The 23145-nt window shown below is 37.1% G+C and overlaps 1 protein-coding gene across 7 annotated transcripts in view; it reads left to right on the forward strand.

The window, feature by feature from the left end:
* The window catches only part of Sox6 (SRY-box transcription factor 6), a 540675-nt gene that overhangs the window by 173487 nt on the left and 344043 nt on the right, over window positions 1-23145 (forward strand). Inside the window, exon 1 of one of the 7 annotated variants that reach the window (XM_021230439.2) lies at window positions 19828-19925. The exons of the other annotated variants lie outside the window; for them this stretch is intronic. The gene's annotated coding sequence lies outside the window, so the exon portion shown is untranslated. Of the gene's footprint in view, window positions 1-19827; window positions 19926-23145 lie in introns of those variants that run through there. 7 annotated transcript variants of the gene reach the window in all.

Raw genomic sequence — 23145 nt, forward strand, 5'->3', positions numbered from 1 at the left:
TTTTCCTTAAAATGCACACGGAATAAAATGAATGATAAATATGAAAGAAATTTGTCTCAGCACTCCACAGGGTTTTACCATAAATTCTACGACTTCCATCACAGAAAGTTTACAGGAAACTGTTTAGATGTTGCTGCAATAACAGTACAATTTTTTATGTACATAAGAAAATGCTACAATTTTAGGATCTACTAGGTGCTTTGTATATGGGGATGGTGATAGAAAAAGATTGAATACAGTGCCATTTCTTTAAAATCCTCAAAACCAAATCACCCTCCTAGGTTTAAAATACTTTCAGTTCAGCAAAATGACAGACTTCTCTTTTTCCTCCCTATCAATATTAAAACATTTAGTTTTGCATCTCTCTCTCTCTCTCTCTCTCTCTCTCTCTCTCTGTGTGTGTGTGTGTGTGTGTGTGTGTGTGTGTGTGTGTAGAGCTAAAAGAGATGAAGGGACTGTTGGATTTTATAAACAAAAAGACTGTTTTTGATGATCTCAGAAACCTTCCTTCTCTGCTGTCCCACCATGACTCTGTGGTTGAAGAGAACTTGGTCCAGGGGTTGAGAAGATTTCAGGTTCTCTTTTAATTCCAGGTCTCCTACCACCCAGCAAAGCATCCTTATTGTGGTAACCTTTGTTCTTCGGGGAAGCTGTGTTCCCTTACTTCATTGTAAGATCTCATAGACTTGACATAGCAGTTATGAAACTCCAGAGCTGCAGGACTTTTGTCCTCAGCTAGTCACATTCCTGTATGTGAAAAGTGAAGAGATTGGATGGAAATGACTTGCCCTAGGAGATCCTGCTTATTAGAACTAAACAGCCTCTATTTGCTATATGGTCGAAATAGGAAAACCTGGATGAAAAACAACAATAAAACCTTATTAATACATGTTTAACTTGCTTACTGTTGCTCTGGGTGGCTGGGAGAGATAGGTAAAGCTAATATCTGGTAATTGTGGTGGGATTCTGATAAACATTTTTCGTAACAACTGAAGCTCTGTTTTACATAAATTGAGTTTCCCATACCAGGAACAAAACAAATATGGTAGTCAATTTTAGGATTACATCTCCATAACCATGGACAGATGAACTTTGGGTAGGAAGCTTGGTGACCAGAGTGCCCAGCCTTTCCCCATCTTGACTTTCTGTGATGTGCTTTCAAGAATACTATTATAGTTGATGGTTTTAATACTTTCTTTGAATGGTGGCAGATTTGTTACTTTGTTTCTTGTTTTTTTTATTTTTTTGTTTTTTTTTTTTTGTCCATAGAAAGGGACCGAAGGTTATTCAATTTTATTAGATGTTTTGAGACATTAGATTTGTTGCATGATTGAAAATGCAATATACATTTAGGAGACTATGGTTAGACCATAAATTTATACTATATTCAAACAGATACTCAAAAGCAAATATAGACCATGATATTTAACAAGATCAATATAAATGCCATAGTTTATATTTTAAATCATTTAGAAAGTATTTAGAAATTTTAGACTGTGTTTAGACATGTCCTTATCTTATCACTTCATATTCAAGAATCCCCCATGACACTTGGAATACTTTATTTCAGCCTTTCATTTGTGTGTGAGAACCAAGAATGTGGATAGTTGGTTTATGCTTTGTCTCTGAAGTCCAGGATGGTTCTTGACACTTAACAAATAGTTACTGAGTATGTGGAAATAAATTCACACACATGGGTCATACCATAGGCACATTTTTATATAGGAATCTTTTTATTGTATTTGTGCATGTTAATAGTATTTTTAGGACATTTTAAGATGACTCTATCATGTGCCTGCACACAATCCACCATACTGTGTTTTACCATTTAATTAAATATTTAGTAATTTTCCCATCCACCCGTAAGTTAATTTAGAAAAGGATGGTCTAGTTATTACTAAGTAGTATTATCTTATTATTAATGAAAACAAACTCCTATTTATTACAGTAGCCCATGAAATGCCATCATTTTCTCATGTCTTTATTTGTCTATCACCTTCCTAGGAGGTCCTAGGAGGTTTGTATTGCATCCCTGACCTCTCTCGTGCTATATGTGTTTCCAATATCTCCTGACATTCTTGACCTTCTGTGGTAATGGAGTTATGGGTGGTTGTGGTCGTCCACCCCTTATGCCTAGAACAATGCTTATACCATTTCAGTGTCTCAGTAGTACTACTGAATAAATTAACTGAAACTTAAAAGTATAAATGCTTATTTTAAGGATTTCAAGTCAAAGATTTATTACAGATACAAGCAACACTTATTAACCAGTCAGTACATTGGCCAAGGACTTCCATTTCCCCAGTTTTTAGGTTTATTTTCAAATTTGTGTGTATGTATGCGTGAGTGTATGTGTACCATATCGGTGCAGGACTTGCTCATGAGCTAGAGTCACAGGCAGTTGTAAGTTGTTATGTAAAGCTGGGAACTGAACCCCAGTTCTCTGCAAGAACAGTAAACATTTTTAACTGCTGAACCATCTCTCTAGACCTTGTTTTACTAGTTGTGATATAGCCTTATTATTTAGTTGAGTCAAGTCATAATATTTGTCTGTGTTGCTAATCAGGTTTTCCACATGAAGTCATCTGAACTCTGGCTTTAGGTAGATGTTTCTGTGCCTCAAATGTCATCACTGTCACAGCAGTTCATCCCCTTTTTTCATCCTCATGTTCTTCTGATAAGACTCCCAGGTTTTGGTCTGGTTACAATCTCAGACTATCTAATTAAAATTTGGGATTTTTTTTTTACCATATCTTGTTCCTAAGTGGTATCTATTCTTTCCTCAACATTTCTTTAGGAAGAACATCCCACAAACTCCTGTTTACTGTTTTCACTGGGTTAATTTTATAATTTCCTTGAAATAATGTAACAACAGCTAGGAAAGTTTGGCCTGCTGCACAATCATGAGGGCCTGAGTTCAGAGCCTCAGGACCCACATCCAAAGCCAGGTGTGGTGGCACATCTGTAATCTCAACTCTAGGGGAGTGGGCAGAGATGGGTAGACTCCTGAAGCTCACTTGCCAGGCAACTTACCCTGATGGGTGAACTCCAGGTTCAGTAAGAGACCCTGTCTTAAAAAATAAAGCTGGAGAGAGATTGAAGGATACCTGACATGGACGTCTGGCTTCCACATACATGTGTTCACACTTATGAATGCTCCCACAGGTACAGATACATGCACTCACACCGTACACATAAATATACATACACACATCACATAATACTATGTTACATATACACCCCCTTTCACATGATAGTAATATGAGTCAACAAAAATAACACTATATATTCCATGTGGTTATGTTCATTATAATGTTTTGTAAATCATAAAATATATGGCCCTCTATTAGCCACAATAGCTATATCACATTTTTATATGGTATTTATAATTTCAAAGTTTTTCACTAACAATGATCATGATTTATTAATCATAAAAAGGTATGATAGGATGCATAAGACATGGTTTACTATTAATTTTGTAGGTGACAGACTGAGAAACAGAAAAGCAAAGAGACAGCTTAGATCAAAAATTTAGCAATTGGTAGAGAGGCCTGGGAAATTCATATCCATTGTGTTCTATTGGGTAGCAATGTTTGAACCACTTTAAAAACTTTTCTCTGGGTTAAATCATCATCTTTTTGTTGACCATCCTTAATAGACTCCATGAAAATAAAGTTTAAAATCTTATTTACTTCCTTTTTCTGAGACATGATCTTGCTATGTTATTCATTTGGGCTGGCTTTGAACCCTCAATCTTGCTGCCTGAGCTTTTGTCCTAGCCAAGATCACAGGCCTGGGCTCTGGGCCCAGCTCCTGGCTTTATTTTCCTGGGGCTGCTACTTTTCTTCTCAAGGACTAGCTGTTCTTGGCTGTCATCTATTTTTCTTACTGTGCATACAGGCTTTCATATGACAGATGAAACCACTGGTTGTTAGTCTCCACATATGACTGTACATCAGAGCAGGTACAGAACAATGAGAAGGGCAAACTAGGTTGTGAATAGTCTTATAAGTTAACATAGTAAACACAGTGTGGCAGCTAAGAGACTGGACACCAGATATCAGCAAGTGTAGACCATTATGGAAATGGGACATAAAAGAAGAGCTAAAGTGTTCTACAAAGCAGACCAAGAAAAAGTTTCTCTGGAGCTGAGATTGCAGTCTGACCCTGGCACCAAACAGAGTCAGAGGATAGACTCTAGTTTCTGGATGGTCTGCATATGGAAGATTGCCAGAACCCTATAAGGAAGGTCCACAGACTTTGATAGAACAGTCCATTTGTACATAATAAAGCAAGGCAGAATCTTAGGGTCTAAAATCAGGGCAAAAAGTCAAGGGCATAGGGCTGAAGAGATGGCTCAGTGATTGTTTGACTGTTTTTGCAGAGGACCAGAGTTGGTTCCTAGCAGCTCACAACTGCTTATAACTGGTTCAAGGGGCTATCCTATGTCTGTGGCTTCCATGGCACTAACATGCACATAATTAAAAAACATAAAAATAAACATTGAAAAGGTCAAAGTCAAATGAACAGTAGCAAGCATAAATAATTTCATTCTTAATCCCCAGAATTTGTACTGGAGTCTCTGGCAGGAGGTCAGAAATGATTCCTCTGGAAGGGTCTTTTAAACCTTTAAAAGCACGCAAGAACTGCCTTAGGTGCTGAGGACTGGTGACATAGGGGCCAGGTCTCTACTTTCCACTATCATCCCAGATCATTCAGATTCAAGTAGTTGCAGACCACATTTGGAGAAAATTGCCCTAAATTGTCAGGAAACACTTATTTGGGATAGGGGACCTAGTGGCTACTGATGTTGGGAGAGGAAGGAGGCATTTAGAATGTGAAAGTCAGACCTTTCTGCTAAAAGAAACAGATCTCTTATGCTCAGAGTCCAGTTGTGTTTATCTGCATGCAAGAAAGCAGTAAACACAGACTGGTATGCACTGGCCTGGGGTGCTGTAAACCTGCTGCATTTTTCTCCTCATGTCTCTGGCTTCCTGTGTTTATGACCCAAGTGCTTTTGTAATGTCTAACAAACACTTATACCTTTTGTGTAAAATAGTGAGGCAGATGGGTTTTTTGGCCTAACCAGTTTATTTATTTATTTATTTTACTTTACTTTTGTCATCTGCATGATTAATTTTCAAACTCTTTTCCTTCCCACTTCACAAGTTGATTAGCTTGAGCTGGGCAGTCTGCTGCCGTGCTAAGGGTTAACCAGAAGAGAATTACAAATGAACTATCTAGAAAGTTGATTATTAATCCAGCTAGAGAAGAAATATCCTTTTACTTAGCAAGAATGAGTATCCAAAGAGTGGATAATATTGTTCAGGCGGTGAGGTGGAATGGCAGAGCTTGGTAAGTACAACAAAACTTGGCATTAATCTTTTATATTCATTTTTGAATGAGTAGAATGTTGACGTACGTAAACAATTCAGTCTAATATGAATTCACGAGCTGCTGGAACATTCTAAAAAGTTTCAAATGTTCTTGTCGATGAGATCCCTGTGCACTCTATCGCTAGAAGTTCGTTAGAAGTTCGCAGAAAGTGTTTGCATGAATGGATAAATATATTTAATTTTGAAAACACATGATTAGATTGCTGATTAAGAACACGGAAGTGGGCATGGAGGAGTGATTAGTAAGATAATCTAAGTCCAAACCTCAAGTAATATAAACTGGAGAATCTCCAGTGACAAACTTACTTTCTTTTCTGTCTCTCTCTGTCTCTGTCTCTTTCTTTGTTTTTCTCTGTCTATGTCTGTCTGTCTGTCTGTCTGTCTGTCTGAGTCTGCTTTTGCTCCTCTCCCCAAGAGTATATGCTAGGTTCTTTGGTATTAAATATAATTTAAAGTATAACATTCATATAAAGATTCACTGAGATATTTTCCAGACATTGAGGTAACAAAAACTGTCATAGGTTTTAGTATTTTCAGGGTCCCAGGATTCATTTCCTTGTCCTGTTTAATTTAAAGTCCTTTTCTAAAGACAGCTTTTATTGTACTTGTGAATTGGAAGGGAAGAGGAATGAGAAGATATGTGCTATTTGTTCAATGAAAATTAAGTGAAAAGGATTTTAATAATGTTCTCCCATCAAAGACTGCTCCTGTTGAAGAAAAAAATTTTGATGTCAATATTCAATTCTATAAGGTTGAAATTTTGCTCAATATTACAGAAAGAAGCCTTTAAAATGTAATGTGGAATATAATGAATGCTATCAAAACCTTGTGTAAAAAATAATTTGAGTATGACGCTATTATTCTTAGAAGTTAGTGACACTTTCCTCAAATTGCAGTTGTGTACAACAAATGAACACCTTTGAAAATATGTTTTTAGAGATAACAAAACTTCAAATTAATATTTTATTAGTTAATGTTTAAATGACTGCAAACATCTTTTTAAAAAGCTATGAATTCCAAATTAAAAGCATATGCTATGTGTGTGCATGTGTCTGTGAATGCATTTGAATGTAGATAAGAAGTGTGTTTTCAGAGCGCAGGGACAGCATGGGGCTCCAAATACTTCGCTCATGTTTATTTCTCATGTCCTGGCCTATATTTAGGACTGGGAATAGCAGAGCACAGTAAGTGAAATAATGAGAATATTAGTTAAATTTATGTAGTTCTTAGAGCTAAGTGAGTGTCTTATCTCATTTAATCCTCACATTAGCTCTGTGTTTCTTGGAAACCTATGAGGATTAAGATATATGCTAAAACAAAAGTTAGGCTAATTAAACATCCCTTAGCATCTGATATTACAAGTCTACAGAGTCAAGGCTCAGGAACCTCTCCCTCAGAATGTGTGAGAGGGAAAAATACCTGAATTTGGTATGCTCGTCTTAAAACTCAGAGACTTTGATATAAGACCAGGAAGGGAGAGTAGGGAACTAACCTGAGAATTCTTTGCATTCATTAATTCTTTAGCAAATGTTGCTGTGGAATTTTAGTTATACAAATGAGATCAACTATATAGCATAGCATATTAGATACGTACACATTTGTAAGAAGTAAAATGTTACCAGAAGTCCAAGCCTCACTCAGTCTTGCACCCTCCTCTCTTCATGTCAGAGGTAACCATAGTTTCTTGAACTATGTTTTATTTCTTTTGTTTTCTTTCTAACTTGAATCAAATTTGTTGTTCATGTATAGTAGGAAGATCCCTACTTACTAGTCTTTGGATCCTTGGCTTTCCACACTACTTTGATTAAAACAAACTAAACAAACAACCACTGAGCATCAAGGCCCTCTCACACAGAACCTGACTCTCCATCCTGGCAGCAGCTCTTGGTTTTGTCTTTATCCTTTCTGATCCAGCTGCTGGATCAGTTTCTTGTTAGTTCTTTTGTATCCTCCAACTTACTTCTTGGCCCAGGATCTTCACAGAAGGTTGTCTTCTCCCTTGAAGTGCATGTCTCTCCGGTCTTTTACAGTACAATTCTGACTCGTCCTTCATGCTTCTGTTTTAGGTCACGGTTTTCTCTCATTTAATTTAACCCATTAATTTATTATTGATTTATTTTTGTAGACAGGGAGTGGGCCTATGTGTGCAACTTTCAGAGTCCTGTCCTTTCTTCCAGTTGGTTCCAGGAATGGGTCTCAGGTTCTGGGCATATGAGGCAACTGTTCTTAGCTGCTGAGCCATATCACCAGCCCAGGTCCTCATTTCAAAGTTATTTCTTCAGAGAAAACTTCCTTTATCTTTCCAATTCTAGTATTATTTGCCTACAAAAATCTTGCCTGCCACCCACTTTAATTTATCTCATAGAGGATATTGCCATTTTAAATGATCTGTTGATAGGTGACTTTTTTTTTTTTTGCTTGATAGCGTCTCTTTATTTTGGAATGGCCTATTATTGGATTTTTTTCTTAGCATGTGGCATACCTGGTCTTTCACATCACAGGCAACAGGCATTCAGTAAGTATCTCTTACTATGTGGGAGAGAAAGTAGTGAACAAGAAAGAAGAAAAGGGGGAGATTAAGATGAAGAAGACAAGTCTCTGAAAAGGAAGTCTGTTTGGATATGCTGTGTAGACAGAATTCTGCACTTTGATGTCAGTGAAGAATGAGATGAAGAAGTGGTAGGGACCCCTTGGTTCTGCCTGACTTTAGAATTCTCAGCAGTTCTTTTGTAGAGACACAGGGACTCAGCTTCCACATCACAGGTTTAGAGGGTAACCCAGTGACTACAATCCTATTGTAGAAGTACTCTAATAGATTTCTAAAATCTGGGGGCAATTTAAGACTTAACCAAGGAAATAAAAAGCCTTGAGATCACCTGCGGGAGTTTTAAAGCAGGTAACTAGAATTGCATGTTGATGATGGGCAGTTTTCACGACTATTGCACAGCTTTGTTTTCAGAAGAATGGTAGGTAATTTTTTAATAAAGAAAAAGAAGTCAGTCTGTGAGGTAGGTGGGATTTATCAAATGTCTTTGTTGACATTTATAATTAAAGTTCAAGGCTATGACATTGTACTCAAATATTTTTGGTGGTGGTAGGGAAAAAGATAAATTTATGAAGATGATAAGGAGAATTTGGTTCATGATTTTAAGTACAATTTTTACATATAATTGTATACAATTAAATTTTAAATTATATTTCCTATTTACTTACTATTTTCCTCTTATTAAAATATTTTTCATATAATATATTCTGATTATGACTCCCAGCCCCTCTGAGATCCTCTCCTTATGATTATTTATTTACTTACGTTGTGTGTGTGTTTATAGCACAGCAAGCACTTGGAGGGCAGAGGACAGCTTCCGGGTGTTGGTTCTTACCTTCCATCCTTTGGTTTCTTGGAATCTTCTTACTTAGGTTGCCAGGCTTGGCAACAAGCACCTTTATCTACACAGCCATCTCACCAGCCCATGTTACAGAATTCTTATGGGAACCTATGAAATAATAACAGCAAGGTTTTTGCTGCCATTGTTTCACAAGAGCTCCAACAGGAGCCAGGACTAAAACCTATTTTAAAGAAATTCCTAGATACAGCTTTCCAGGAAAAAGGAATATTTGCTCACCCTGACCCCTCTGAAGGCTCAAGTCAGAGACAGAAGATGTGTTTAGTGGTTTTGGTAGATGTCCTCTGGATGTTGTTTTGACTTGAAATACCCTGCTTCCTAAAAATGGAAAGTGGTTACCAATTTCCAAAACATGCAACCAAATTGTCTAGATGCTTGTAATCAATGGAGATAGACTGCTGAACTTACTGTATGTTAAGGATTGTTGAATGAACTTTAATGAGCTAGGTCCCTGCCTGATATCTTAGAGATTCAAAATAAGGTACAAGTGTGACTGGAAAAGAACGAAACAGTGAAACCATGTAATAGCAGACGGTGTGGGCCTCTTGGGCTCATACTTAATTGTTCAAAGGAAGGTGTCCATTTAGATTATCTTAGAGGAAGTGAAGGGTGTTTGTGTTTATGTTACACACACACATGGGTAGGCAAGTGACAAGCAGCAAGTTTTTTTGAGATGAATTCCAGGAGGTATTTGTAGTAATTACCTGAGAAAGCTGTTGTGCATTAAGAAGGACAAACTTCTTTGTCTCAGTTGGACAAAGGCTCAGGAGAAATACATCTGCTCATGCTTGTTTGGGTTAGGTGGCAAGAGCTCTCTGAGGTTAAAAGAACTAGACATGCTAACCCTTAAGAACGGAATTTAAGAGAATGTAAGAGCCTGCTCAGGCCTGATGCTGCAGGCCTTTAACACCAGCTAATCCAGAGTCTGCAGTAAGATCCTATGTTCATGGCCTGCTTGAAAAGAGTTCAAGACCAGTTAAGGTAAATCTAGCCAAACTTTGATGCAAAATAAAAGTACAAAAGAGGGATGAAGAATAGATTAGTGATAGAGCACTTGCCTAGCAAATATGCCTAGCACACGTGAAGTCCAGGTTCAGTTCCTAGTCCACAAAGAGAAAATGAAAATACAATGTCCAAATAGCAAGGACTTGGCCATATGAGAAAGAATTTATACCATGATGCACTAGTGTGAGAGTCGCAGTGAGCCATGGTCACAAGTGTGAAAATAGACATTTGTAAGCAAGAGTTGCTGAAAATACAAGTGGCTTCCTTGTTGAGAGCAAAGGCCTTTCCACTAAATAGACAACAATTAAATGCTGAGCTATAGAAAATTAGTTCAATGTTAATTTTAAAAGAAACTATCTTCTATAAATCTCTTAGCTCAAAAAGGGAAATGACTTGAGCCAATGGACATACATTTATGTATTTCTCTACTATGAACTTTATGAAGTCCAAGTTTACTTTTTGGGTTGTTCAAACTAGGAATAAAAATGTGGTGTGAATTTTCACATGTAGTTAGGCAAGTGATATCTGCCATAGCCTAAGTGAAGATTTTAGACCCCATCAGCTGTCTCCAAATCACAAAAGAGTGGATGTCAGAGAAGTGTGGTAGGAGAGGGGGAAAAGGAAGGTAGGGATTTCAGGGTTGGGCTGTAGCTCAGTAGTGTGCAATGAAGATGCAAGGCCTGGAGCTCAGGCCTCAGCACTGGACTGAAAACAAACAAGAGTGTGTTTTAATCAGAATTAACAAGAGAAAATTAAAAAGTAAATTCACTTATCGTATTTAAAGGTTTTTATTTGGTGTCTTAAGAAGACTTTGGATCACATTTTCAAGTGTCTTACATTTTTCTGTTATTCTAGGTTCCCTTCATTGAGGGACTATTAAAAAAGTGAAAAACATTTAAAAATGAAACTACATCATAGTTCAGTGTGTTTTGTCATAGATAGCATTGGACAGTTCTCAAATGAGTGATTATTGAAAAAAGGAAGAAAAATGTCCCTAATGTTTCTCTTCAGCTTAAATTCTATTTCTACTCCCATAATTAACTACTTTCTCATAACTGCTATTTTTAATTTCTCCTCCCTCCTTCCTATATAACCATATGTAAATATATATAATTATTTAGAAATATGCAATTTTATCAGTGGTTAGTTAACACCCCCCTTTCACACCTGTTGGTTTACTCTTTACATATTCTTTTTTTCATTTAAAATTATGGTGGGAGTTCTGGGTTGCGGTGCCGGCACCAAAAGCAACTCTGAGGTATCAGGAAAAGAAAGACCAGATGTTCAGCTGTTTGAACTAAGAAGTGTCTTTATTTTGCAAGTGCTAAGAGGTCTCTCTCTTGTATGAAGGAGCAGTCTTATATATAGTCTTACAACACAGTAGAAAAACCCCAGGTGGAAGAGAGCGTGTTTTCCTCGTGCTAGATGTTGATGTCAGTGGGGCAATGTGGGGGCAGTATGCCAGGACTAGAAAACAGGATATACCTGTGGCTATCAGCTGACAAACAACTCAGAGACCCTGTGGGGGATAGACCCTAACCCTGGGTTGGTTTACAGAGCTTTACCTCATTGTCTTGTACATGACATTATGCTATGTGTATATCATTGCTACATCATAGACTTCTGAGTTATTCAGATTAAAGGTCCTCAAGTAAATTTTAGATGTTTAAAAGTTGGGAAATAGTAAAACACAAGTTATCTTTAAAAATATGTAGGTTAGTCAGTTGGAAAGGATCAAGACAATCCTATGGATAGTTAAGGGTACCTGGTGCTTGTATATTCAGCAAAGATCAATCCTTCCCTCCTACCCATCTTTCCTTATGTCATTTACATCGAAAGAATATGGACATGTAATTGACAGTCTAATTTTTATCTTCTCCAATACATTATTTGTTTATTTGTGTGGCTTACAGAATGTTTGATCTTTGGTCTAACGGTTATTTAAGGTCACAGTTCAGACCTCTTTCCCTTATGAATACACTCATTCACTCACTGACTAAACATCAGTTTGTGGTTACAGGTTACTCTACCCTAGGCATCAGGAGACTTTCTCTTCCTTTCTTTGTCTCTGTCTCTTATTCTGTGGGAAAGAAACTCATGTCCTTACACACACATGCAGGATCTGGATAACTCTAGTTTATAAGAATCTCACACATTTGTGGGCAAGACAGATATATAAACTAATAAAAGATGTAGAATAATGTGATAGAAGACTGAATAAATCAAGGATGAGGTGGTCAGGGAAAGTTTTTTTTTACAGAGTAGGTAACAATTGGGGTAGATATTAAAGATTCATTATCACTTAATTGAACAGACAACACAAAGGACATGGCAGGTGGGAACGTAAGGTACAATAAAGACTTGGGGAAGTGAATAAAGCAAGGTACCATTTAATTTGTCATCAAGAAAATATAAGATGTCTAAGTAGAAAGAATGGCTGGCAGTGAGAAAAGGTCACTTGAGTCTACTGAAAATTGGTTAGGAGGGCTAGGAGATGGCTCAGTGGGTAAAGGTGCTTGCTATGAAACCATGAAGACCAGAGTTTAGATCCCTACAACTCATGTAAGAGCCAGGTGCAGAGTGCATCTGTAATTCCAACAGAGTTGAGCATGTGTGGGATGGTGGGGGATATAGGAAGATTCCTTGGAGATGACTGGCAAGTCAGTCTAGCAAGTCCCTGTCTCAAAAAACAGAGACATAGAGAAAAACTCTTGAGGAAAACCCCTGGCCTCTACACTAGCCCTGCATACACACTAACGCTTATACACACACACCAAACACACATGTGAGAACTGATTAAAAATAATGAAAAACCTTGGAATAAACACAAAAAATAACTATTTAAAGGGACTGACGAGCCATTTAAAACAAGCTAAATCTTGGAAGACAGTTAGAAGACTGGAGGGAATTGAAGAAGTTCTTTTTTCATGATTTCAACTGAGAGGACAACCTCCAGCCTGTGTTATTGCTGAGAGAACCCAGAGAGAAAGTTTCTTAAGACTTGCTGACTCCAATGTACAGATGTGAAAAAGTCACTGAATTCCAAGCAACATAAATACAAAGAAAAGTACATTTATGGGTAATCATAGGTGATAGAAATAAGAAAAATTAAAATGAAACTTTTTTTTTCATGATGGCACACAGTTGTAACAAGCTCAATTGGGCGGCAGAGATAAGAGGATTACCAGTTCCAGCCTGGGTTACATAGTTGCTTCCTGAGCTTATGAGAATCTTTAGACCAAAAGTTGTACAACTTAGATGAAGTAAATAAACTCCATGAAATACAGCTTACCAGAAGTGATAAAAGATAAATCAGAAAATCTAAATAGCACTTTTAAGTAAGATATTTTAACATTAATTTAAACTAAAAGATTCTACAAAGAAAACTCCAGGTCCAAATGGCTTCATTGGGTAAATTCTATCAAATATTTAAAAAAAAAAGCTGCCCTTACAAAAAATATTTCAAAAGGTAGAAAGAGCACAATTCTTTGTGAGACCAACTCTGATCATTAATTTTTTTTAATTTAAAAATTTTGTGCAATATGCTTTGATTGTTTTATTTCTTCTTTCCTAAGTACTCCTAGCTCCTTCTCTCACATATTTATGGTCTCTCTCTAAAGCAAGAACAGCTAAATGAACAAAACAGCAAAAATGCCTAAGAAAAATGAAACAAAACCTAAAAAGACAAACAAAACAAAACAAAACAAAACAAAAGCACTAAGCCATTACAAAGGGCTAAAAAAACATGGAGTTCCTTTGTGTTGCTAACTACTCCTGAGCATGAGACCTGCTCTGAAGTGTGGTTGATGTATTTCTCCAGCATTTCTTCATTGTATAAAACTAATTTTCTTCCTCCCAGAATGTATTAATGGCAAAGAGCTTCTTGATTATGGGTGGGGCTTAGTGTCCATTTCACATTCTCTGGGCTAGGATTTTGTCTGGCTTTGTGTGTATACTTTCACAGTATCTGTGAGTTCATGTGTGATTAGTCCTGTTGTGTCTAGAAGATGCTGTTTTCCTTGGAATCATTTATTACCTCTGTCCTTAACATTCTTTTCACCTCTTCTTCCACACAGACCTGTACGCTTTTAGTGGAAGGATTTGATATAGACATTCCATTAAGGGATGAGTGCTCCACTATCTCTCATTGTTCTTTTGCGGGCCAATATGTTAATTACCATAGATTGTATGAAGAAGCTTCTTAGGTGAGGGTCGAGTGATAGAGTGATCTATAGATACAGGAATATGTCATTGGGAATTATTTTATTGTTATTTTTGTTTAGAAAATATGTTTTTCCCTAGTGACCTATATAGTCTCAGGTTCTTGGCCTCATGAGTAGTATCAGGTGTGGGTCCAGCTCCTATAGTGGGCCTTACGTCCAAGCAAAAAGCAGTTGGTTACTCCCATAAAATTTGTGCCACTATTGCACCACTATATATTGTAGGCATGTGGCTACTATAGGTCACATGGCTTGTAGTTGGGTGAGACTGATGATTACTTTTCACCTCTGGTTGTGTGTATAGAGATTTTCAGCACTATGAACACTAGTCAGTAGGGGTGAAACTTCTAGCTGGTCACAAGCTAAATTTCTCAATGTTTGATGGCATTAGTAAGTGGTATCTTCAGCAATAGTGCCTTACCTACTGTGGAGTATAACCAATAGTAGTAATAATAATAGTATAAATAGTTGGCAGTAGCCTGAAATGTTGGTGGGGTCTATGGGACTCCTATGACCATCAACTTAACAAGATGTAAACCATTCCTGTGACTAGAAGTTTTACTCGGCAGCTCATGAGGTAGATCTAGTTGGGACATTGTCTCCCACATTATATAGTAACTCCACTTAAATTCCTTTTATATATGTATATATTTTAAGGAGCTTCTAGAATAGTAGGTGTCTACATGGCTTTTCAAAAGACCTTTTGTTTTGGTTATCCCTTCCTGAGAGAGATGGTTAATTTTGATTGCTGGTCCAGTAATCTGAATTGATGAATCCCAAGTCCAGTCAGAGATCCTGCCTGAAAAATAATATGGGGAGCAATTGTGGAAAGACCTGTGTAGCAATCATCTAGCCTTGAAGAAATCTAGCAATTTTACTTTCTTTTTGTGGTGTTGAAGATCAAACCGAGGGCCCCACACATGGTAAGTAAGCACTGCCCCTGTTCCATGACTCCAGATACTCGCAATTGTTAAAAAATAACCCCATGATTAGGCTATCCATTAACCAAGCAACTCATTATTTGGAAATAAGATAGTTACCAATATTTTTTAAGGTCTTCATCTTATTTTAAGATGTACCCATATTTGAAACCACTGAATAGTGATGATCTAAGATATAAAGACATTGCTTAATATGAGCACAGATGCAGGGAAATGAGACCAGAAAGATAGCACACAGTCAGATCACACATGGGACATAGATATCTCAAGAGGTCCATGTATGTTAGATAATGGGGGAGAACAAAGCTTTTACAAAGCAGGAGATTAACATTAGCTATTGTTTGGGGATCACACTGCAGATATTTAAAATATGTTCCTATTCCCTCCCCCACCTCTTCCAACTCCCAACACCACCCCTCCAAGAGTTTTCAACTTGGAACCAGGAAAGGAAACTTTGGTTTTGTATTTCTTGCATTGCAATAAAAATCATTAAAGATGAATGGGCTTACAGATTTCTCCAATTCTCATTAATATGCCGCTTTCCAAGGTAAAGGCGAATCCATATATATGAGGACCAACTAACTAACCAACTAACTAACTAGATAAAATAACAATAATTAAAAGTAAGAAAACTACATCTCCTCTCAAGAGCCAATACATGAGAATTTCCTGTGAGTTTTGAATTTTGCTAAAGATGGCTTTGAAGTAAGGCCAGGAGCATAAGACTCACACTCAAGGCTTTGAGCTGAAGAACAATATGACTCCACAGAGCTCTGAACACAGGAAAGCTGCCCAAGGCAACTCCATAGCTGCCAGCATGAAACTGTCCTCTGAGTTCCAATGTGTATTAACCGTGAAGAGATGAAGTGGGAAAGGAAGAAAAAAACTGCAAGAGTCTAATTAAATAATATTTTACATATTTTTCTACTTTGGACTCAATTCAGTCACAAATGAAATACCAGTTGCTTGGGATTTCCACAGCATTAATTAATTCCAACAAGGAAAAGTGAATCACAACCAGAAATTTATTTATTATGCCCTTCTTTCCTTTAGGATCTCAACACTCTCAGAGTCTCCTGTGTTCACAGGAGTTTGCATTTCTAAGACTTGAGTATATCCAATTTAAAACAGATTAAAATATTCTCCCAGACATAATAGTAAGGGGAAGATATTTGTTTTCATCAATTCTCTTAAACTATTATTTTAATGAAAACATTTTTTCTTTTAAGTGACAGAAGTAAAACTTGAAAATAGTTAACACTGCCAAGGATAGAGCATCTCTGAAAATACCCTATAGGATGGATTGGGGTTCATCCTCTTTGTACTATAATATGTACCTGTGTTCAGAGATGGTGCCCATCACCCTTAGTCCCTGGCAGAGGAAAATAAGAAAGAAATGCCTGTCCATGATAGCTGAGTCAGCTAAAGTATCATATCTGGAGACATACAATTATAGGAAAATTATAAAACAGTAAATTGAATATTAATTGGAATGGGACACATATCCTAAATTCTGGTCCTGATTCTATCAGAGGTCAGTCTCATGATGGATGTTTCCTTCAGTGCATCTCCAGTTTGTAGCAGCACTATAACACAATTCTGGTAATATTTCAGTATTTAAAGTAATTGAGGTTGTACAGTATCCCAGCATTTTGTGTCTTTTTATTCCTTGGCTTTTCATTCTTCTTAAAGTAAGAGCTCTGATTAATGAAGAAGTGGAAAATGATTTGTACTTCCAGAAGATTCACACTTTTGGAAAGGAACCATCCTCTGGTGTCTGCTGTTTGTCTCTCTGGCATGATCTCTGCGGTGGGACAATTTCAAGAGACAGACATTGTGGGTCAGATATGAACACTTTTGCCACAGGTTCTCTTGTGATGGTGTAGTTCTCCTTTTGATCTGCTCCTTTCTTTGTCATCTGTGCAATGTCAGTGTTAAGAATAACATCAAAATTTGCTAAAACAGTATAATTTCTTATAGAAGGTAAAATACATTTCATTTATGAGGATGTATCCTGAACCTTCTCCATTTTATCTGTGTGTTTTCTTCTCTCCCCAGGGTTGTTTAAACATGGTTTTTAACTCTTAGAATGAGGGTGTGCCAGAATTGTCTTGTGCAAAGATAGAGGCACACACACACATGGACCATAATTTAAGCTCTACACTTCTGTTAGAATGCTCTTTTAGTGTTCTTTTCAGGTGAATTTGTTGGGTAACAATTCTATCTTTTCATTTTTTTATGTTATACTTTGGTTACCCTTTTTTCTTCTAGGGACAGTTCAGATTATGTGAAAAATGATTCTAACAGGCAGTGAGTTCCCTCTGTCATACATGCATGTGTTTTCTCAGTTCTAGGCTTCCTCTTTAAGAAACAGCTCTATTTTTTACAGTTTAACTATGCATGCTGATTTTCTAAGCAGTAAATACAGTAAGTCAGTAAATACAGATAGTTAATGAAGGTAATTGCAATGATCTACAACTCTAGTATTAAATACAGCTCCTGGCAGCGTGAGATAGATCAGTGGGTAAGCGCTTTCGCTGCACAAGTCTGTGCACTTGAGTTCGAATCCTAGAACTCACAACGGAAAGTGAATCAGCTCCTGAAAGTTGACACAGGCATACACTGTAGTGCATAGATGGGGGTTCACACTTACATACACAGTAATGGCAATACATAACGTTTAAGAGTAAGCAGTCCTGTTACTGTTCTGGTGTGATGTGTGTGCAGCTGATGTCATGCTGTAGTTTTATCTTCTGGTTTTTCAGTTTCATTTCTTGCTAGTTTGTCATGATGACTCAGAGCAGTCACCATGAACATCTAATCCTGAGCTGTCCCCTGAACTGAGGAGGCTCTGTTGACCTTTTGCCTCTGTATACCTTTATGCCTTCTGAGCTTTTGTATCTGTAATTGGACTTCCTGTCTTTACCTTTATTTTCAGGTTGTTATTTCACTTTCAGTTATTGTTTTGTCTTGTAGCAAGATCAGTTCTCTTATACTTTAAGCTGCTACTTACATTTGGCTGTCAATGCCAAATTGGATAAAAACAGGGAAAAATAGCATTTAAATAAGCTTCTTCCATTGCCGAACATGACAGGTGCGTGCAGAGGCCAGAGGCATCAGATCCCCTGGCTCCTGGAGTTGGAGTTACAGACAGTAGTGAGCCACCTGAAATGACCTGAGAATTGAAGTATGATCTTCTGGAAAAAAAGCAAGTGTTCTTAACTCATTTGCCATCTCTGCAGTCCTATTTTTCAGTTCTTAAACAGTTACTCCTTTTTTCAAGTATCAAAGAACAGAATTAAGCACTCTGCATATGCTAGGCATTGTGCCAAGAACTTATATCTGCCCATTGGGCTTATTTCTGCATCAGTCCAGCAAGGTGTACCATTTGTACAGATAAAAACCCATAGCCTCAGAGAAGTTGAATAACCTGAATGTATTACTCATAAATATTATAAACAGAATTTGAACCCAGGCGTGGTTCTCAAGTAATTAGAAAGAATACAATGACATTTAAGTAGATTCTGAACTGAGGACTTTTCTACAGGAAGCTCAAACACATGACCTTGAGACATCTCTTTGGGATCGGCATCTATTCTGATTCTCACCATCACTACAGCATCACTGCTGGGACACTGTGAAAAGGAGTAAGCATGGAAGGGTCTAAGAAGCTTGATATTCATGGTAAACATGCTGAAAGGACCTTCAAAGCCCTCAGCCAGGAAAGGGTAATCCTTCTGCAACAGGATGCTTTTTAGGACTTGCAGAATCCCTAGTGCACCTTTTGCTATGTTTCTTATATCAGGGCTTATGATTCATGATTTATGAAGAAGCAGATAACCTGTACAGCATGGCAGTGATCCTAACAATCATGCTTCTCTGGAAAGTAGATGTTAACCTCTTTGTATACACCTAAATGATATGGGTTCAGAACCTTTAAAGTTCATCTCTCCAGGTTCAAATCCTAACTCTCTATGAATGGTATACCCAGGCAAGCTGATTTCTCTTATGAATGAATAATAGGGATAGTGTCAATACACTTGCTCATAGGTTCTACTCTTACATGATTTGTTTTTAGAACCAAAGAAGTTACTGTGTGTACAAATAATTAGCATAAAATTGTATAATAATTGAATTACAAATGTTAGCTATTATGGTTCTAATTTGAATTTTGAACCATTAAAAAACCTCAACTTTTGTGAAAACTGTTAACAGTCTTTGAAAATCAGAAGCTTTCACTGATAGATGTATTTCATTTTTTTATCTCACAAATAACTCATGCCATTTATCATTATTTCCATTTTTGTTTTCTTAAAGTCTGCTCTCAAGTTGAGAGTGACCTTACAGTGAACTCTACAATTGCTTTTGGGTCTATTTCTTGGGCCTAACCACAGAACAATCTAAAGTTGAAAGGTTTTGTTTAGAGTGGACCCAAGTTCCAGGTGAAGGGTCATAAAGGGCATCTCTTCACCTTGGGATGATATCCTTCATGATGTGAGATTTCCTGTGCTGTTTGAAAGTGTGGTTTTCTTTGGGCAAACTGGGTGACAGTTCAGTTCTGTCTAGCAGCTGACTTGAGTATGGCACCAGCATCCCTTGTTCATCTGCTATTCTACCATTGAAGAAAGTGGCAAATAGCACTGAACTACTCCCTCCTCTGTGGCGTGCATGTGCAAAACAAAGATAAAAGCTATGTTTCCTTCGTGGAAGGGTGTGGAGGTAGACAGCAATTTAAAATTGAAATAATGACAGCAATTGAGGCTTCCAATGAGGACACCGTGGCCACCAGAGGAAGAAGGAAAGAAGTTCATTCCTGAAAGAGAGGTATTCGATTCAACATTTAGACTGTCTTGTATGTGCAGGTGCCTGGGACGCTGCTGTTAATGAACTGATGTGACTGTTTGACAGAGATGCTGTCTTCATGTTTCCATGATGTGGCTTGGAGAGGAGCAGCCTGAGGTATCCAGGACACCTGCAATTAGCAGAGTAAAAAATCCAATTTTTGATAGACTAAGACTTTTACTTCTTAGTTCTGTTGCTTCTCTGTTATATCAATTAATTGTGAGAGTGGCTTATTATCATAATGATTTATCATTTTTGACTGATATCATTAACTCAGAGGAAAAGTTACCAGACTCTCATGAACATGTATAGTAAGTACTGTTTTAGGACCTGGACCAGCTCCCCTTTCCCCCTGCTGTGAAGCAGTGTTCAATCTTACTGTCACCTTTGGGTGGTGTTTAAACATATATTTCCAGGAGTTTGACACAGTGTGTATATGCCTGTGAGTGTGCCTGTGTGCACCTGTATGGGCATATGTTTGGACTGGGGGAGGGACGGAGAGAAAGTGAAATTTTAAGGGGATGGAAAGTCAGTGATATTTGATGCAGAGGACTGGAAATTTAAAGTGAAAAATAAAGGTTTTGTTTTCTCCCTTAGTGAGAAAAATGAACTGACTGCATGATACATATTTCCACAAAGAATATTTATGAATATAATGTAGAAATTATAAAAGCAAGTAAACTTTCTAGAAATGGAAGAAAAGTATATGACTGAAAAAATGAGGCAGAGGTGAAGAAAACACTTTTTGAACAAAATTTGAAGCACAGTGTCCGACTGGGATAAAGTTTTAACAGAACAGGCTGGGCCATTTATAGATTACAGTACTTTTTATTTTGTCAGGGTTACAAAGTGTTGATGTTGATAAAGAATTTGTTGATGCCATATCAGTTTCTCCACGTGGAGAAGTGCTCCCGGGTGATTAGTTAGGCTTGGGGCTGGTAGCCAGAAGAGAAAAACTGCATCCTGGGCTTTCTGAAATAGAAAGTTGTCATTGCTGAACCTGTGCTCCCTGTCAGAAAAATCCTGACGACCCAGGGCAGAAGCTATTCTATTTCTTCATTTCTTTCAGAAAGTCTTTTGTGTGTTTTTGCCATCATGAACATCTTCATGTATGGTTGATTAAATTAACATTACTTTCAAAGATACTCTAGGTTCTAAAGTAGCCTTGCCATGTAAAAATGTTTTGTTTTTGTTTTGTACAATATTTTAAAACTGAACCATCTAACATGTTACCTTCTGTTTCAAACCAAGGATCTAAGACCCAGGAGGCCTCCCTGGTATTTAGGAAAGCAAGCTTACATATGGGTCAGGCCAGGACTTTTCAAAAACAAGACCTCCCTTCCTAATAGCTGACCCTGGCTTTGGTTTGCTTTTTGTCTCCATGTACCAGGGACCTTTTGTCAGCTTGGTCTGTCATCTTTGTGCAATAGTCTTACTTGTCTCTCTGCCTTGCTGCAGGCAGTTGACATCGGTGAAGGTGTTTGGTCTGAATGACTTTAGGGCTCACTCACAACTTGTTATGCTCTAGAGTGTGAGCAGGTGTGCCACACTTTAAATACAATTTTTTGAAAATTTCTTTTTTCTTTGTGTTTTTAATTACCATACAAACTAATGTGTTTCACTATGACACTTGTACACACACTTTATTACCATAGATCTCATTCCCCAACAGAACATACTAATACATTTCTGAGATTTTGCTTAGAAGAACTGCCATTTTTTTGGGTATCATTTTGGTAATATTATTTATGGGCTTTTAAAAGTTAGTTGATAAGAATGGCTTTGAAGAAAAGGATAAAATATAACTTTCCCATTGATTTGTTTTCTACATAAGAATACACCATGATTATTGGAGAAAATTAGAAAATATAAAAAGAAAAGTAAAAATGAGGAACTCCTAGGGTGATGTTGAGAAATAATGCAAAGTACTTAACAGACTATGCTTTAGAAGATTTTGTACTTAGGTGTTTGTATTTCTAGAAGAAAGTGAAATACTATTGAATATGCTGTTTTGTAAGTTTCTTCAATTTGAAAAAAATAAAAATATTGTTATATATAGTTATTGTGAAGTAGTTATAAAATTAGGAAAATGAAAACAATTGTTAAATGTTAGCTTAACTTCTCAGAGACGTTAATGGTTACCAGTCTTTATTTCTTCCCCTTGCAAAATTTACATCATGAAGTTCATATAACTTTATCATAAGTCCACATGAATGCATTGACACTATTTCATAACCATCCAAGTCATGGTTCTTTTTAGTTATGTTACTTTCTAATTTATTTATATTTTGCAAATAAGGAAGTATCCACAAACCTACCACCATGTCCAAGGAATATAATGTTGGCAACAGCACATATGGCCCCTAGGTGTGAGCTACTTTTTGAACATTAGCATTTCATTAGCATTTCCTCACATATTACTAAATACTCTTCCTCATCAGCATTTCCTTTTTCAAATGACTGCATCATCTGTATAAAAGCAACAGGTACTGCATCTGAGACGTTCAGAGAAGACATAGATAGTCAAGGAAAACAGCCTGCTTCCTTTATCCTGGTCTAACTATCTCCATTAGGAAACTATCCTACCTGTTTGCCCACCTATCAAACCCATTTATCTGTCCCCTGTCTATTGACCATTTATCAATCATTTACATTTATCTATAATCTATATAGTACGTATATTCTCTTTTAAAATGACAATGAGATCAAATAGTAGCAAATGTTTAATTTTCTTGTTTTGTTTAACAATCTATTTCCATGATGCACATGTTCATTAGCATGATAATTTCCCTTTTATTAAATAAAATTGTACCTTGAGAAAAGCATCACTTTATGTGTGTGTGTGTGTGTGTGTGTGTGTGTGTGTGTGTGTGTGTAATGTGTGGAGGTCAGAAGACAACCTGCAGGAACTGGTTCTCTCCTACCTTGTGGGTTCCAGGGCTTAAGCTCATGTCCTCAGGCTCAGTGGTTAAGTGCCTTTCCCAGCCGAGCTTTCTCCCCAGTGCTACTTGATTGTTTTTCATAATTTCATACTGCTCTATTATGGACATTGCACAGATTGACTGATAGCTATGGTAATGGCTACTGCCAATTTTCTGTTGTTATTTGCAATATCTTGTTAAGCCCCACTACAGCTCAATCTTTGCACATATCTGTAACTATTTATTCAGTTTAAGTTCTCAGAAATGCATTGTGTGTTGATCCTCTTTAAAGATGTTTGACACATATTGTCAAAATACCCTCCAGAGAGGCTAAGTCGGTTCATTCTTCACCCTCGCTTGTGCGACCACTTTATCACATGTCTACCAACACATTGTCATTGTGACATGTAGAAGAT

This window comes from Mesocricetus auratus, unplaced genomic scaffold, assembly GCF_017639785.1.
Source record: "Mesocricetus auratus isolate SY011 unplaced genomic scaffold, BCM_Maur_2.0 Super-Scaffold_4256, whole genome shotgun sequence".
NCBI classification, from domain to species: Eukaryota; Metazoa; Chordata; class Mammalia; order Rodentia; family Cricetidae; genus Mesocricetus; species Mesocricetus auratus.